This window comes from Lissotriton helveticus, chromosome 1_1, assembly GCF_964261635.1.
Source record: "Lissotriton helveticus chromosome 1_1, aLisHel1.1, whole genome shotgun sequence".
In the NCBI taxonomy this organism is placed as follows: Eukaryota; Metazoa; Chordata; class Amphibia; order Caudata; family Salamandridae; genus Lissotriton; species Lissotriton helveticus.
Window position 1 is genome coordinate 850,724,310 of NC_136057.1, and position 18,268 is coordinate 850,742,577.

The window sequence follows — 18,268 nt, forward strand, 5'->3', positions numbered from 1 at the left end:
AAAATGTATCAAAACCAGTATTTTCGTTATAAAATCGAATTAGAATATTTGGAGGACAGAATTTCATGGATAGGTTAAATATTTCATAGACATATTACCAGAATCATCTTTAACTTTCTTCCAGGCCGTCTTACTCTATCAATGTGCACAATCTGAGGTCTTCCCCATCAATGATTTGCACATTGTTATCCCAGCGGTGTCTCTAGGCAGGTTGACACTGTGTTTCGGTGGTTGTAGTGGTTTACTTCACCTTCTTCAGGACTACACCAAATTATACATTCATAGACTTGCGTAAATTTAAACTGCACTAAATATCCTCCTCCAACATTTTCCCAATATAGCAATGTCCTACATTGTCATCACTGTGATTACACTGTACAATATGTTGTTGAAAACAGAAGTTAATAGAAAATGGACAGCAATTGATAATATTTGTGTTTTTTATTTTTTGTTCCTACAATTACTCTTCTCTTAAAAAGCATACTTTACTTACATGCCACTGAAATTGCAAATTTCACTAAGCTTTCAAACAAACATAATACAAAGGGGAAATTAGATTTGCAGTCACTTCTGTCATTTGGTGGACTTAGTTATAATTTGCTGTCACCTGTGTGACCGTGTTTACGTTTTACTTTAAAGTCATAATAATATTTCTGCACGCTTTATTCTCCCCACTTCTCATTACAGTGAATAACTTTATTGTTTGATTAATAAAAATCCTTACAATAATGGACGTACAACGATAAAACGTATATCAGAAAAAATACAGCCCTTAGTCCATTAATGGCATCACGTATAAATAGCAAGTGATGGTGGGTTATGATATTTAACAATAAAAATTGGTTCAGACCTAATCAGTACCCATTAAAAATGTTGTAATCTCTCTAAATTCATGCTACTTGAGTTTGGACTGCATTTGGGCAAGGCCCATTTAATTTATCCAAAGTTAAAAAACTATATTAATTCATTTGTTTTTTTAGCATGTTACTAAAAAGAAGGGGTAAAACACTAATCATTACTGAAAACCTACTAACAGTTCCACTAACGGTGCAATTCTATGCGTAAATGTCTAAACCCCAGCAAAGGAAGATAAAACACTCTAAAGTCGCATGGGACACAGAGCCATAAAAAAAGTGGTGTCGCGATGCTAGACTCGGCCGCTATCGGGGTGCAGTAAAATGAGCAAATTAGCGTCTCAATGGGATTAGAGCAGCCCAGTGCAGGTAGACCGTTATTAGCTCACTGGTTCTCACAGCGAGTCAGCCTTTATGCCACTTTTTTAACAAACTTGGTGAACCTGATATTAAGCATTGAGTTGTCTGGGTTCATGGATGTAAGAATAGCTTGTCGACAGGAGCGGACACCAAGTTTTTTTCACTCACCCAATAGCAGAGTCTTTCAGTCATTAAGAAATGCAGGGCAGAGACACACAACGTGCTCTATTGATTACTTACTGCTTATCCCCTCACTCCCTGCACATTGTATTGTCATTTGTGCTGCGCCCGCTTGGTAAATGGTACAGAAAAGGCCATTCTCCCATTCTGAGGGCCAGAATTGTTTTTTTCCAAAACACTATATTACTGCACGACAAGTATGATGCTGCAGTCCCTGGCTTAAACCCTGATATAACTGTCCGGGCATGCCTGTGTTGTGCCAATTGTGCTTTGTCCGAGTGGAAGGACCAGGAACGGACATTTTTTTTACATACGTTTTGAGGGTCTAATGGGCTGGATTGGAGCTCCAAATTTCTTCCGCTTCCAGGAGGTGGAAAGAATCTTTTAGATAGCATTGGTATGGTGGTCCCAGCTGACTGGTTGATATTTCCTGCTACAGCATAGCCTCCAAGCTTCCTTCTCGAGATATGCGTAGCTTGTTGCACAGCTTGAATTTAGCTCCGGCCACAACCGTTCAGTGATCTTGGAGACTGAACTCAAGTTGTATCTGGCCAAGGGATGAGGTTTTTGGTAAGCTCAGCACTTGCTTAAATATTCTTGTTGTTATTTTATTCACTTGGCTGTTATCTTTCCCAAGAATGATCTCCTGACCATAGGAAAGATAGTTAAAGATTTTTTGCCTTCATAACAATTATTAAAGGGGTCAGGCTTGGGCCGGCCAGCTGCCTTGCGAGGTTCGTAAGTGCTACCTTGTCATGTCGTTATGCCTGACCTTCCAGACAGGTCAGGCAGCAAGGAACAGGAAGTGGACAAGACAGGATAAGGAGGAGCGAGTAGCCTGTAAGCCAGTAGCTTCCTGGCAGGGAATAAAGCAAGTTACCCTTAGCCGAGCTCTGTGTGCTGTGTCTCATTTGGGCGGGCATAGGCGCGACAATGGCGACGAGGGTGGGATAAGTCGATCCCCACACACAGCGTCGCGCAGCCCAGCCAAGAAACGGCCCCAAGCGACCAGCCGGCAGCTCCAGAAGCGCCACGAGAAAAGGCGCGAAACGGACCGACGCCGACAGCGCCATCCTGGCTCACCAATAGAGCGGAGTGAAGGAGAGCACACAAGAAAGTGCTCGCGCGACGGCGACCCACCGCAGGAGAAGCGAGGAGCCCAGCAGAGTAACCGGAGGCAAGAGCGAGCCCAGCAGAGCATCAGAAGCAGGCGCGAATGCTCCACCCCCGCCAAGGGACGCGAAGAGCCTGCAGAGCGGAAGCAAGGTGAGCGCGAGCGCTCCATCACCGCGAGGCAGGAGGACCACGAGGGTGAGTCCCGCAGCGTCTGCGGCCGCTCCAGAAGTGCAAGCGCGGCCTGCACACGTGTGAGAGGCTGCCGGGGCCGGAGAACAATGGCGGCCATCTTTAAGTCAGGCGCCAGCCCCCAGTAAACCCACGCGTCCATTACGGCGGTCATCTTAGAGTCAGGCAAGGACAATAAATGCGAAAATAAGTAGAAACTTCGCCTTTTTCACCTCACGCTCAGGCCTAATAAGAACTATAACCAGCTCAAAGACTGCCACTAACAACAAAGAAGACTATAATTCATACAAGGTGCCACAAAGAGAGCAGAAACAAGCAAAGACTACCCTCACTCAGCAAAGGGATTACAAGCTACTGTAACAGACCACAGGCTAACCATGTCGGACACTGATGCTCAAAGCACGTCCTCAACTGGAGGCGCACCCTCGCAAACCAACATGACGACGGTGCCTCAAGTTGCGTCCATAGGAGCACCATTCATGCGACAACCGCAACCACTGGTGCTGACGCCTGGAAACACCATGGGACCTGCCTGGAAAACCTGGAGTGAGGACTTTGAAGATTACATGGAGGGGTCCCTCGTACAGGACTCCAAGCGCAAACTGGTTGCGCTGCGGAATCTTGCTGGCCAAGAAATAGCACAAATAATCAAAGAAATGCCCAATATCGCCACGGCCACGTATGATGAAGTAAAGATGGCTCTTGATCGGCGATTCCTCCACAAACGCAATGTTGATTACGAGCGCTATGTGTTCAATTTAGCGTCCCAAGAAAAGGGGGAGTGCATGGGCGACTTCATCACACGCATCAAGAGGATGACGCGCCACTGTGATTTCGAAAATGTCAAGACGGAAGACGCGCTACGGCTCCGCATCATAGATGGATGCCGTTCAGAATCACTACGCAGACGCCTTCTCAAGAAACCCTACACCCTAGAACAAATTGAAGAACTTACAAGGATTAACGACCAGGCAGAAGACCACGCAAAGAGGATGGAAACACACAAGCCTGAACACAAAGACAAAGACCACAAAGAGCAAGCCTTTCGATTACAATCGCGCACAAGTATCCGCCCAAGATCAAGTGCACACAGAACAAGCAAGCATCACCGCAGCCCCAGGAGATCGTCACCCCGGCGAGACTCACGTGATTCACGACAAACAAAACATACTAAGCCGGCACCAGCCTGCTACCGATGTGGCCAAGATTACCCCCACTCAGGGCAATGCCCGGCCATTGGTCAACGATGTCACCGGTGCGGTAAGGACAATCATTTTGAAATAGCCTGCCAAGCCAGACAATCTACCCGAAGGTCACCCACTCCACGAGCTAGCACTCGGCACCATGCCCGAGCCGTGACAAGAAAAGGAAGTCACTCATCAGACTCCTCAGGCTCCAGCACCCGCTCGACATACTCCCACCAACGACACAGCCGATCCACAAGCACGCCTCGCTCTTGTCATCACTCAACGAGATCACGTCAGACTCACCGTTCTTCATCCAACAGCTCATCGGCACTCACCACGGTGTCACAAGACAGTGATGAATACGTCTGCAGGGTGTTTGCCTCATCTACAACGATGCAGGACAGTGACGAATATATATGCATGGTGGCCGACCCGGACAGACTCAAACGATACCCGAAGCTAGACATCCTGATAGCAGAGCATCCAGCGAAATTTGTCCTGGACTCGGGTGCCTCGTTGCATTATATATGTGCACTGGAGTACCAGAAAATGAAGAATCGACCCAAATTAGAGCCAGCGGCAGTTCGCATCTTCACGTGGATGTGTCGAAAACCTTTGCCTTGCCTTGGCCGATTCCATACCACACTGACCTTCAAGAACAGAAAAATTCCAGCATATGTTCACGTCGTGGAAGGGCCCGACTTCGCGGACTGTTTGCTCAGTCTGCCAACGGCAGAACGACTGAAGCTGGTGGAACTGCTGTACATGGCGGAAGATGCCCCTGACATTGTGGCAAAGTTCCCGAAACTGTTCAAAGGACTGGGCAAACTGACTCACTTCAAAGTAAAGCTTCACATCAATGAGAACATCACACCCGTTGCCCAGCATCACAGAAAAGTGCCGTTCCACCTGCAACAAGCCGTTGATGATGAACTACAAGACCTGCTACAATCTGACATAATAGAACGCACGTCTGGACCCACCCCATGGGTATCACCGGTGGTGGTGGTCCCGAAGAAAGGACAGGACAACAAAGTCCGGCTATGTGTGGACATGAGAGCGCCCAACACTGCCATCGAACGCGAGCGCCACCCAGGGCCACACATCAGTGATATGATCACAAAACTGAACGGAGCCACGATATTCTCCAAACTTGACCTGAATAAAGGTTACCACCAACTGGAGCTCCATGAACAGTCACGTTACATCACGACGTTCACCACGCACCAAGGCCTATTCCGATACAAGCGCCTGAATTTCGGCATTTCATCTGCTGCTGAAATTTTCCAAGAAACCATCAGGAAGGTCATACAAGGGATCCCAAATTCCTTCAACTACAGCGACGACTTGCTAGTCTTTGGGAAAGATCAAGTCGAACATGACACCGCACTGGACAGAGTGTGCCACGCACTGCTGCAGGCCAACCTGACCCTAAACGCGAACAAGTGCGAATTTCACAAAAACACTCTCAAATTCTATGGACATACTTTCTCCAGTGAAGGCATGACGCCTGACCCCGACAAGGTAGCCGCGCTAGCTGACACTCCAACGCCACAGGACGTCAGCGATCTTCGCTCATTCCTGGGGATGGCAAGTTACTGCTCACGATACATTCGTGACTACGCCACCATCAGCTACCCACTCCGAGAACTGACTCGTCAAGGACAACCCTTTGAGTGGTCACGAGCGTGCTCCAAAGCCTTCACAGAAATCAAGCAAGCCGTTGGGTCTGCCATCAACCTGGCATACTTTGATACAAGTAAAAGAACTTAAATCACTGTCGACGCCAGTCCGGTGGGTTTAGGCGCCATTCTAGCCCAATATCGTGAACACTCTGACCAGCGACACATAGTCGCCTACGCGAGCCGTAGCCTCACGGACACGGAAGGGGCGTATTCCCAGCCGGAGAAGGAAAGCCTAGCTGTAGTGTGGGCGTGCGAACACTTTCACCTGTTTGTGTATGGAAAACATTTTACCATCATTACTGATCATCAAGCCCTGCTCACAATCTTCGGCAATCCCAACGCCAAGATGCCACCTCGCATCGAACGATGGGGTCTGAGACTTCAAGATTATGTGTACACGATTGTCCACAAACCAGGCAAAGCTGAAAACCCCGCGGACTATATGTCTCGGCATCCCTTGCCGATTGTTACGAAACCTGAATCTCTGGCGGATGACTACATTCACTTCGTCATTGACGCTGCGTGTCCACCGGCAGTCCCCGTGGAGTCCATCCAGAATGCATCCGCCTCTGATCCGCTGATTCAAACAGTCATGACCCACGTTCGCAACAACTCCTGGCGGCAAGCCTTGAACACTGCACCTGGTTCAGATCCTCCTTTGCACGACCTCACCGCATTTCATCGTGTTCATGAAGAATTATCCATCAGCGACAATGGACTTCTTTTGCGAGGGGGAAGGATCGTGATTCCTCACAGCCTGCGCCAAGGCATCATCAACCTAGCACATGAAGGCCACAGGGGCCTGAACGCCACAAAGAAGACTCTGAGAGAACGAGTTTGGTTCCCCTCTCTCGACTCCATGGTGGAAACAACGCTAAAAAACTGTATGACGTGCCAACTAGTGAGCCGTGAAGAACCCCCAGCACCTCTCCAAATGTCTGAACTGCCAGATGAGGTGTGGAAGCAGGTAGCAGTTGACTTCTTTGGACCACTCCAATCAGGACAGTACATCATGGTTGTCATGGATGAATATTCCAGATTCCCGTTTGCACACATGATAGCGTCCACCAGAGCAACAGCCGTCATCCCAGTACTGGACGACATCTTTGCAGCATGGGGTGTTCCAGCAAGAGTCAAATCCGATAACGGGCCTCCGTTCAACGGCCATGAGTTCGCAGAATTCGCGAAGCATTTTGACTTCAAACATCACAAGATAACTCCACTGTGGCCACAAGCCAATGGCATGGTGGAGCGGTTCATGGGTACACTAAAGAGAGCCATCCAACAAGCAGAAATAACACGTCGAGATGTCCAACAAACCTTGAACGAAGTACTGAGAGCCTACCGGACCACTCCTCACAACACCACAAACCAGTGCCCGGCCACACTAATGCTGGGAAGGACACCGAGGACAAGAGTGCCCATGACAAGCATCACGCCTCACTCAAAGACTGTGACCGTTGACCACGAAACACTTGTTGATATTGACAGAAGAAAGAAACAGAAAATGAAAACATATGCAGACAATCGCCGACACGCCAAAGACAATGATATCCGTGAAGGTGACTGGGTCATAGTGAGAGGAGACCGGCGAACGAAAGCGGACAGCCGATATCTGAATCTTCCTTTACAAGTTCACAAGAGGAAAGGAACCATGATTACTGCCAAAGCCGATCACAAGCAGATAACGAGAAATATATCTCACTTCAAAAGACATCATCCAGGGAACAGGCAGGAATCCTCCTCCGGACACACCTCGAGTGACTCTGCTAGTCCAAGAGATCACGCCGAGATTCAACACCATCACCATCCAAGAATGACTATCAGTCCCGAGCGACGCAGCCAAACACCAGAGAGAGAGACTCGCCCCAGACGCCTGGTGAGGAAACCACGGCGACTCGTCGAAGAAATGTAGCATCAGTTCTTTTGTACAAAAGGGGGAGATGTCATGTCGTTATGCCTGACCTTCCAGACAGGTCAGGCAGCAAGGAACAGGAAGTGGACAAGACAGGATAAGGAGGAGCGAGTAGCCTGTAAGCCAGTAGCTTCCTGGCAGGGAATAAAGCAAGTTACCCTTAGCCGAGCTCTGTGTGCTGTGTCTCATTTGGGCGGGCATAGGCGCGACATACCTGAATGGTCATAGCTTTGGCTGCAACCTCATCCCTGTGTTTTGAAAATGGGCCCCTTCTGTTCATATGGACTCCTAAGTATTTATATGAGTCAGTCCTTTCAATACTTTTACTGTTATAGTGCCAAACCCCTGCCTTGATATTTCCTTGACCCGTAGGTGATAGCCCTTGTCTTTAATAGATTTAATTCCAACTCATTTTTGGTGGTATAGGAAAACAACCGGTCAAGTAGCCTCTGCAAGCTGACCCTGGTGTGGCTGAGCGGGACAAGGTCGTCTGCATACAATAAGTTGCTGACCCTGGTTCCGCTGAGGATATCTCACTATTTCCATTAATAATCTTTAGCATACATTGTGCCTGCAATAGACGTCAGATTGTCCATTTTTGCCCTTTTTTCGTCACTCTTTAATGCAATGAACCAAGCAAGCAAGTACTGGAATATGAGGCTGTAGCAAGTAAATGTGAGATGGTTAGATTATAACTGATTTATCTGCTGTATTTTCCCCACTTGTGATTTATTTTGGCTCAAGTAAACCTAGATTCCGACCACAAGCACGGTTTATGCTGTGGACCCTGCACGCTACTTCATATAGTTTTCTTTTATTCTCAAATAGGGGGCATCATCCATCAGAAACTACAATACATGCATTAATCATCAAAAACATTTCACTCTATATCCTGCACACTGCAGTTTACTTCCCTAATATTCTGGCCTCATGTTACCAGTGGTGCCATATACAAAATGTAATTCTTTACATATGATCAGTCGAGCTGCTGGGGTGAGACCCACACTTAACAGATCTCCTTCCACCATCTCAGCTCCTGCCCCCTGTACTCCGCATTTGGATAGATCATCATTTTATAAGAATTGTGCACCACCATACCATCTCTGGTGAACAAATCAGGTACTCTTCAGAAAGGTTAACAAGGCTTCTGGTTCATGGTACTTAAATGCCTACCCTTCATCCTGTATTGCAGGTAACATCAACACTAAAACCCTGCCTTTCAGAACCGATGGTGATTTTTGAGTTAGGGCGTTTGTTCATGTCTACAGTTTTTAGTTGATAGGCACAAGCACTATATAAAAAGCTTTTGTAATGGATGGCCAGTGGACTTAAGCTGGTGCTTACTTTTCCCAGCCTTCCATATTGCACATATATTGCACGTGCACTTTAATAAAGTTATTGGGTTTGGATTGATCGCAAACATAGATTGCCTTTATGTTATATCTACGTGTTGCACATGCATTGTCGTGAGAAGAATGGATTTCCTTCTATTGTTTTATTCTGGAATCAAATTAAATGTATGTTACTATATATAAACTTTTATGGTCACATTGGCCGAAATAAAAATGTCTGAACTGAACATATTTACTTACGCCACTCCCTGTGCACCCACTCATTGTCAACCTTCTCATCCTTATATCTTCCTTCAGATGCACTAACCACCATCTATTAGTTTGTCACACACTGATTGCTTTCTGATAAATCAGTGCTCCTTCCTATGTGCATCCTTCTGTCCACAGTGTTCTAATATGCATGCAGATAATACTCTATTCCTTCTCCCAGAGCTGGCTCCATCAACCACTATCTGGTCTCGTCAACTCTCACAATCCACTGTTCACCATCTCCTTCACCTCATTTCAAATCAAATCCTTTACCACATTTAGGGGCATATTTATCATTGTATCGCACAGAGCCTTGTATCACGCAGTGCAGAGCACGAACCACCTTGCTGCACTGCGAGATAGGGTAAGGGCAGGAATGCGCTGTACTTTTCATTTCCCTTTCCCAGCGCTGGCGCAGAATGTGTTTCAGAAACCATGGCTGATCCACAGGTGTCTTTTAAAATGGACCAAGTTGTTTTCTTCTGCTGTTATCTTGATCAAATGTATTTATAATGCAAGGGTCACTCCACAGGGATTATGAATAAACTGCTCCTTATCAACACATTAGTCGGAGGCAGCTGGCCAGGGGACAACTCAATAGATACACTCCCAGGAATATCTCCTTCGAACATGCATCCTCTGGACAATCTCGACAACCCTCAGTCTATCACATGAACCTCGAAACACCTCACACTCAACATGCATCCTCTGTATTATTACCTGATGTCAAGCACATGCATGGCCACCTCACACCCAAGGTCAGATCCCACTCAGTAGACACACGGTCTACCAAACACACTCTGGGCATCTCCTACCCGATATTCATACTCTGAATCAGCTCAGTCCCTCTACAAGAAAAGGGTTGTTTACTACAGTTTAATATATGCCCATTATGGACAATCTCGGACCCTCAAACGTGCTGGGACATCTCCTACCAGGTATGTACAATTTGAAGTAAATAAACACATAAAATGCAAATAAAGGAATAGCCCCTACATTGCATACACCAAGGACATTTTCAACTCAGCTTTCACACTCTCCACTATCTGCATTTTACTCAATATAAACACCTAGAAGCCTCACCTATGCACGTGAACACTCAGGTATACACCATAGGGCATCTCGGACCTACCTTTCATACTCTTATTATTTAAGTAAATGAGATACACAGTCTGTGCCCAAACTGATATGTGAATATATGGAGGAGCCATTTGAGAATGTGTTACTGAAACTGACTGCAACAGACATCTCCAACTTATCAGAATACTTTATTTCCAAGCACCGAGAGACACGTCCCAGTGAGGTGTACACTGTATACATGGCCAGTGTCGTATTCATTGTGTTAATATTATGGGGCGTTGTGATTTTTAAGTGCTATAAAAGTTTTTTTTCTATAGAAACAGAAAGTTTTATATTGACCTCTTTGCCCATTACCGTTTAACTGCCCATGGACGTCAATTCACCAAAATGCTTGAGGTAGCGGAAGTGACTTCACATGCCCCCTGACCTTCTTTTGCACTAACACATACATATGCTCCTACATACACACACGTTCACACATACATACACACTTTCTGCCTACCAATGCACACACATTCAACCGAACCGAAACCAGCCGTGGCAAAGTGCTCGGCCAGCAGGTGGGTTGGGTTGGGGTGCTGCTGAGCTGTTTGCCACGGCCGGTTTTGGCCGATTTCGTTACATCGGCCTATATTGCAGCTATGCTGGAAAAACGGCCCTGAAACAAAATCGGCCCCCAACCCTGGCGGCCCACCGGGGATATGCCCGGTGCCCGCTAATGCCTGTCCGGCCCTGTACACACACTCTCTTACATATACGCACTCAAAACTGCAAGCACGCACACAATATAAATACATTTAAAAGCATTTTTTTTTTCCTTACCTCAGCTACCTGGTAAAGTCATATTCCAGCTATTTGTACTCCATTTGGTATTAAACTATAGTGAATAATGAAATATTATTCACTATTAGTATAATAAAAAATGAACAAAAAATGATGAGCGAAGCCCCTCCCGAAATCAATATGGACGAGCTGCGTCTGTTCCTGCCACTGATTTTGCCACTGCTGATGCTAGGGGTCGCAAAGGCAGTGCCAGCGAACACAAGCTGCTTGCCAGGGGTTGCAACAATGATGGGACCAATATGCAGGGAGTTATTTTCCTGCATGTGAGGACCAATCAGCATTGTCCCTGCTCAACTCAAACATGCATTGCAAGGCATGGCAGAAAAAAGGGTTATGGGCGCCCTGCCATGAATAGGGTAGGAGCACTGTCACTGTTACCAGGCGGCCCATTTATGGGTGAGTCTCCAGATCAGAGACTGAGCCAGTGTGGTTTCGACTGGGGAAACCTTGGTGCTTCCCCTAACTCTAAATAGAGCAGGGGAACCATGAGTTTGGTGAGACAGGATCACTGCTGATTAACGGTGGTACTCCTGCTCTGCCCAACTCTACATAAGGCTTCCTATTTTCTCTCCCCACTTGCAGTATGGGCCCTCTTTGGTGCAAGCTGCCCTCTGCCTTCTTTTTGTGGAGGGGAGAAGGTGGCTATGCGGACCTGAATTTGTATAGGTCTCCAAGTAGTTGAATCAGTAAGTTAGACTTCTGGGAGATACCTGAAAGCATGGACAGCAGTATCATTGGTATACTGATGCCTCACTAAACATGTCTCTTCCCTCCTAGTGGGTGGGTGGAAAAGCCTGCGCCAGGCCATGACGAAATTGCTTTTTTTTAATGAAGAGTTGCCTTAATCACCAACACCTGTGCAAAATTCAGTTAAGGGTTTAATTATACATTGTAGGCGTGGCAGGGCCACATCGAAAGCCATTTAACACTTTTGATATGCTGTGCCCCTGCCAGATGTATGCAGCTGAAAAGTAATTATACTCTACAATGTTAATATTCAGGCAGAGGCTGTGGTGTCAGTGATGAGGAAATAAACTCCGTTTCATTACCTCAAGTCAGTGCTTGCATTTGTCAGTTACAGGTTTGGAATCACTCCTCCAAGTCTTTGTGTCCACTCTTCTATAGATTGCCCTATACCTTTCCATCAGAGTTGTGAATGAGTTTTTGTTGGTAGAGGCGTTCTGTAGTTAATTGCATTATCTCACTTTACTACACAAACCTAAACCTGGGTATGGAGCATTCAACCCGAAATACACTTTATCAAGTAGCTGGAAATGGCTTCATCAAAAAATGCAAACTCAGAGACACCTATTTGAAAGAGAATATCCAGATAAACAAGAGTGGAGCAGAAAAAGATACACAATTCCCAGGGTGCACCGAAACCATGTACTTAACTTCAATGTAATCTGTATTTCACGATGAACAAGAAGAGAAAATGTATTTCGAGTACATTATATCTAGACTTGTGGTCAGGATGACAACACAATCCGCTCAAAAGCACAGATGGCGCCCTATGCTCGCCTGGCAGGGTGTGATGGTCGGCCATCTTGGTTGGCATTTGTTTGCAGCCCCGGTTAACCTGATGTCTGAGGCACAGGTTCAGCCTTTAGATAATCCCACGCCCCTTCTGCTGGTCGCTGAAAGCAGACACCGCCATTAAGAAGAAAGACCTTGCGTTGCCTATCAAAGGGTAAGCACGCCATGTTTTTAAATAGCTGTATTTCGGTTGGTTGCTTATTTAGATTTTAGGAGGGGAAAAGGATTGTCTGCCTCTTTATTTATCTTTGGAACAGGTGCAGGGAAGGCACAAAGGCTGCGCTGGGGCATGGTATTCTGATGAGAGCATGAGCTAACCCCTGGAGGCCTGTCGAGATGTTTCGACGGTTTTATGTTTCCATAATCCAAATCTTTTTCTAATCTTAGTCATACAGTGGAAGGCCTTCACATGAATGCAATGCTTATTATCTAGGGGTCCTGTGTATTGGTTTTTATCAGAAAACGCAGTCCTAGAAGAAATCGAGGAGTTTAGGAATAGAGTTTATAAGAAATAAAAGAACATGAAAAAATAAATTTCTCGGCTTTCGAGGCACGATTCTCTCAAGATAATGAGAAACATAATATTAACAATAATGAGAACAATTGTGTTGTGGAATTAGCCCATGCTACCACAGACGTTATGATTTCACAGTGCAGTAAATACAGTTTTTACCATTACCTGACACAATGGTATTCAAGATACTCTGTCAAAGATTGTCAAGCTATTCTCAGAGCATACTCAAAGTATTCTTATACACTTTGTTGTTTCCTCTCCACCACAATATTCAGGGAGTAAGAACCTCCATGACACCGCTGTCAGAGAGGAAACCTGGAACAGGCTTGGCAGGACCACAGTGGTCCCACCAAGCATATTATGGCCTCCTGACACCCGCAACAGTGCCAGGGAATCACGGTTCCCTGGCGGTCTCTGGCAGTCCAACTGCCCGAATCATAATAGAGGGGTCGGGAGACCACCACCGCCACGCCTCCACAAGTTTGACGGTCCATGGACCACCAGACTTGTAATCAAACCCTTAGTGTCACCAGGGACATCATTTTTCAGTCCTTGGCTTTCCTTTAGCAACTTAATACATTCTGGGAGGTGTATTTCTAGTTAATTCTGGATCAGTAGGACTAAGACACCTGGAAATTGGAACATGATGACAGGAGCCAACTGTTAACCTTATTTTTGGGGAAGCTATCTGTGATTTTGTGGGATCACTGAGATAATATCGAGGGACATAATATCGACTATAAAAATATCGTTGACAAAATATCGACAGACAGAATATCGAGTTTGTATCTACAAACAGGTAAGTACAAAAATATCGAGTAAAAAATATCGTTTACAAAAATATAGTTTATAAAAATATCGACTTTATTAAAAATAATGTTAAATTAAATTAATATTAAAAATTAATTACTAAAATATACTTAAAAATACTTAAACTACCCTATAATAATTAAATAATTAATGAAAGTTATAAAAAAATTTGTACAATCATATTTGTTAAAACATATATATATAGTAACATAATATAATTAAATAATATCCAATATTATTACCGTAGGATAGCGGAAGTGTAAAAATTACTATTCCCACTCCAGAGAGTGCAACAGTAGGGAAAGCGTTGGATAGCGTAGGGGTAAAAATTACTATTCCCACTCCAGTGGGTGCAACAGTAGGGAAAGCGTTGGATAGCGTAGGGGTAAAAATTACTATTCCAACTCCAAAGAGTGCAACAGTAGGGAGAGCGTTGGATAGCTTAGGGGTAAAAATTACTATTCCCACTCCAAAGAGTGCAACACTAGGGAAAGCATTGGATAGCGTAGATGTAAAAATTACTATTCCCACTCCAGTGGGTGCAACAGTAGGGAAAACGTTGGATAGCGTAGGCGTAAAAATTACTATTCCCACTCCAGTGGGTGCAACAGTAGGGAAAGCGTTGGATAACGTAGGGGTAAAAATTACCATTCCCATTCCAGTGAGTGCAACAGTAGGGAAAGCGTTGGAGAGCGTAGGGGTAAAAATTACTATTCCCACTCCAGTGGGTGCAACAGTAGGGAAAGCGTTGGATAGCATAGGGGTAAAAATTACTATTCCCACTCCAGAGAGTGCAACAGTAGGGAAAGTAAATACTTCTTATATTATGTAAACAATTATAAATTAATATCTATCAAAAATTTATTAAAAGTAGTTACCAATTTAATATAATATAATAATTAATCAATTAAAATTACAAATTACAATTAATTGTTACTATTAGTTACCTATTCAAAATAATTACTATTTAACAATTAATTAACAATTAAAAATTAATTAACAATTAATTCAAATTAAATACAATTAAATAACTTTAATTATTTAATTAATTATGAATACATTACTTCCCACCCTATTCCCCTTTAAACTCACAACCCGCTACAGAAAATAAATTAGTAAAATTAACATAATTAGCAATTAATCAATTAAATAAAATTAATTGGCAATTAAAATTTAATTAATTACCCATAAAAAATTAATGACCAATTAATTCTAAAAAAATACCAATAACTATTTTTACGTATTTAATTAATTATAAATAAATTACTTCCCACCCAATTCCCCTATAAACCCACAACCCGCTACAGAAAATAAATTAGTAAAATTAACATAATTAGCAATTAATCAATTAATTAACATTAATTGCCAATTAATATTTAATTAATTACCAAATATAAATGAATTAACAACTAATTAAAAATGAATACCAATATATACATTTACATATTTAATTAATTATAATTAAATTGCTTCTCACCCTATTCCCCTATAAACCCACAACCCGCTACAGAATTAAATTACGCAAAAATTTAAAAAACTGAATTCATTAATTAAAATTAATTATAACATAAATACACACTTTTCACACATATAATAACATAGCAAACACTATAAAAAATTCGATATTATTAAAAATTCGATAATTTTATTAACCTATATTATATACTTCGATATTTTAACATTCTATATTTTTAACATTCGATATTACATTACTTACCTTCAAAACGATATTTTTGATGTCTATATTCTGTCCATTCGATATTTTGTCCAGCCTATATTTTGGACTCGATATTATGTCCATTCGATATTTTGTAGTCGATATTATGTCTGTGTACCGATTTTGTGTGTTCCGGATGTTGTAACATTCCATTGTCGGACATCGTGTTGCAGTTCTTTGGTGTGGGTATAGTTAGATGTTAAGAGAGGGCTCTTTAAATCCAGTAGGATTACAGATTTGTTTTTGTTAAGTAGCTTCTTCACAGATATTAAAATTATGAATCAATCCAGAAAAGCATTTTCAGCATTTAGAGACAAACATAAAACAGAGGTCCTAGTAGAAAAAACTATTTAGCAGTTGCAAATGCTGTGATTTGTAAAATAGGTATCTTTCCGACCTCAAAATAGGTTTTTACTATGTACCAATCCCATTTTAGGAGTCTATAAAGTTTTACCAATTCCTACAATGGGATCGCAAATAGATACACATCTGCAATTTGGAAGAGGCTTAATTTAGGCGTCCCTTCCAAATTGTGAATTGCTTTGAGATGTACCAATGTTTTGCAATCATAATCTAGTAGCAGAACATAACAAAAATTACAGACTCCCAAATTGGGGCAAGTTTGTTTGGAAGTAGGCATTGGTCTGGGAGAACCAATACTAATAAAACAACAACTTTTTTTCAAATGTAGTTCAGTTTCCTTTAAGAAAACGGGCTGCATTTTTAAACAAAAGTTGTCTTTATTTAAAGGCAGTCACAGACATGGTGTTCTGCTGACCCTAGCAGATCACCATCTATGTGATGGCCTCTAATTGGAGTGAGTAGCAATTTGAGTCCTATCTCATGAATATTAATAAGGTAGTTTGCATTGTGACCTTCTCCAAATCTTTTTTGTGCAAACCGCCGTATTAGCTCCCAAAAAAATGCTTGAGCCACAAAAATACCAGTCATAAATTGCAACCAGTATTTGCATCCAGAAAGTACTTATATTGGGCCTAGTATCTGTAAGAGATCGAGGACAAAATGAATCCATTTGTTTATCAGGCTACTGAGAATGTAAAAGTATTCTATGGATTAACAGATGCGTGGGTAGGTTCCCAGGCCGACAGCAGGTAGAACAAAACAGATAACTAGATAGACAAAGGGATTGTTTATTATTGTTGTTGGTTAACACTTGTATTAGGCACAATCTGCCAATAGTTTAAAACAAATAGGACCTAGACAACGATGGATGGATGGATGGATGGATGGATAGATTTGGCAGGTACCACAACAGATATACAGAAAGAAATTGACAGAAAGAAGTCGTTGATTCATAGCTATAGTACTGTAATAGTAGTAGTACTGTCCTTCCGTTAGATGTAGATATGGTCAGGCTATGGATGAATGTAGGAGTCAGTTAAAAAAACATCACAGTTAAGTAATAAAGAGCTCTGTGCCAGTGCAAGAATGTGGTGTTGGGTCATAGAATGGAATCTTGTTGTATAAGTATGCTCTAGTAATGTTCTTGTTCACATATGGAATGTTGTACATTGAATGTATTGGAGACAGATCCTGGTGTGAAAAGGTTAAATAAGGGATCTGTCCAGGGCTGCAATAAATACCAGTGACTCGTACCTTACAAAGAACTTCCTACAAGCATAGAATTTATTAACTAACGCTGGGGTGAACTTAAGAGTTAAACTCACGCAGACAGAACGTTCTGCTGGAAAGAGGCATTTAAATCACCCACAGAAGAAGATTACTTTTAGGGCTAAATGTTTGAAAGCTTTTAATATTTTCTGGGGTACTGGCTCTTAGACTGTGACTTGAAATTCTCGTAGTCTCCCTTGCCCATGTGTAGGAGACTAGACCACAGGACTTGATGAACGGTGACCATGTATGACACCTGGAAGTGGCCCAAGAAAGTACTTAATTGCCGCAAATGTTATCCTTCAAAGTGTTGTTGGCAGCTCCAAGCACTAGAGAAAGCAGGACTTCATGGGGCTGCAGAAAAGGGCCAGGTTCCTCCTCTGCATGTCCTCATGGTGACAAAGAGAAAGGTTACTGATTGATCAAAGACTGACGGGCATATTATCAAGAACGGGGTTAAGATTATCACCGCTTTAGCGGCAGGAAACTGCCGCTAAAGCGGTGATAATGGGCTTGATAATATGTCGTAGAGAATTCTCATAGAAGCCCATGTTGACACCAGAACATGGGCTTCTATAGGAATTCACAAGGGCATATTATCAAGCCCATTATCGCCGCTTTAGCTGCAGTTTTCTGCCGCTAAAGCGGCAATAAATTTGTCTCCGTTTCTTGATGATATGCCCCCTGTTCTCTCACTTCTCACTAAATGAGTTCAGATTAAAGAGCTGGACAGAGTTTCTATATCTGGTGCACAGTGATAGCTGTTCCAGAATGATATCTCTACAGCCCAGTGAAGCTGATCTGGGGGTAGGTGATCTCACACTGGAGCCTCCATGCCCTCACAATGACAGCTGGAGCTCTTGTTGAAACCAGAGTAGCAGCCCCAGAAAACTAGGCCAAGCATCCACAGCCTTGGAATGTATGGGTGAAGGCCTAGAGCGCATCTTTCAGACGACGCAATCGCTGACAGAGAAGGAAACTCAGGGACGCTTGCCCAGAAATGCACCACCCGCTGTTCAGCTCTGTAGCTTCACTTCTGAAACACCCTT

General features: G+C 43.4%; 1 protein-coding gene across 17 annotated transcripts in view; it reads right to left on the reverse strand.

Moving 5' to 3' along the window:
* MYBPC1 (myosin binding protein C1) overlaps nucleotides 1–18,268 on the reverse strand; it is a 323,873-nt gene that overhangs the window by 278,922 nt on the left and 26,683 nt on the right. The gene's annotated exons all lie outside the window — the stretch shown is intronic.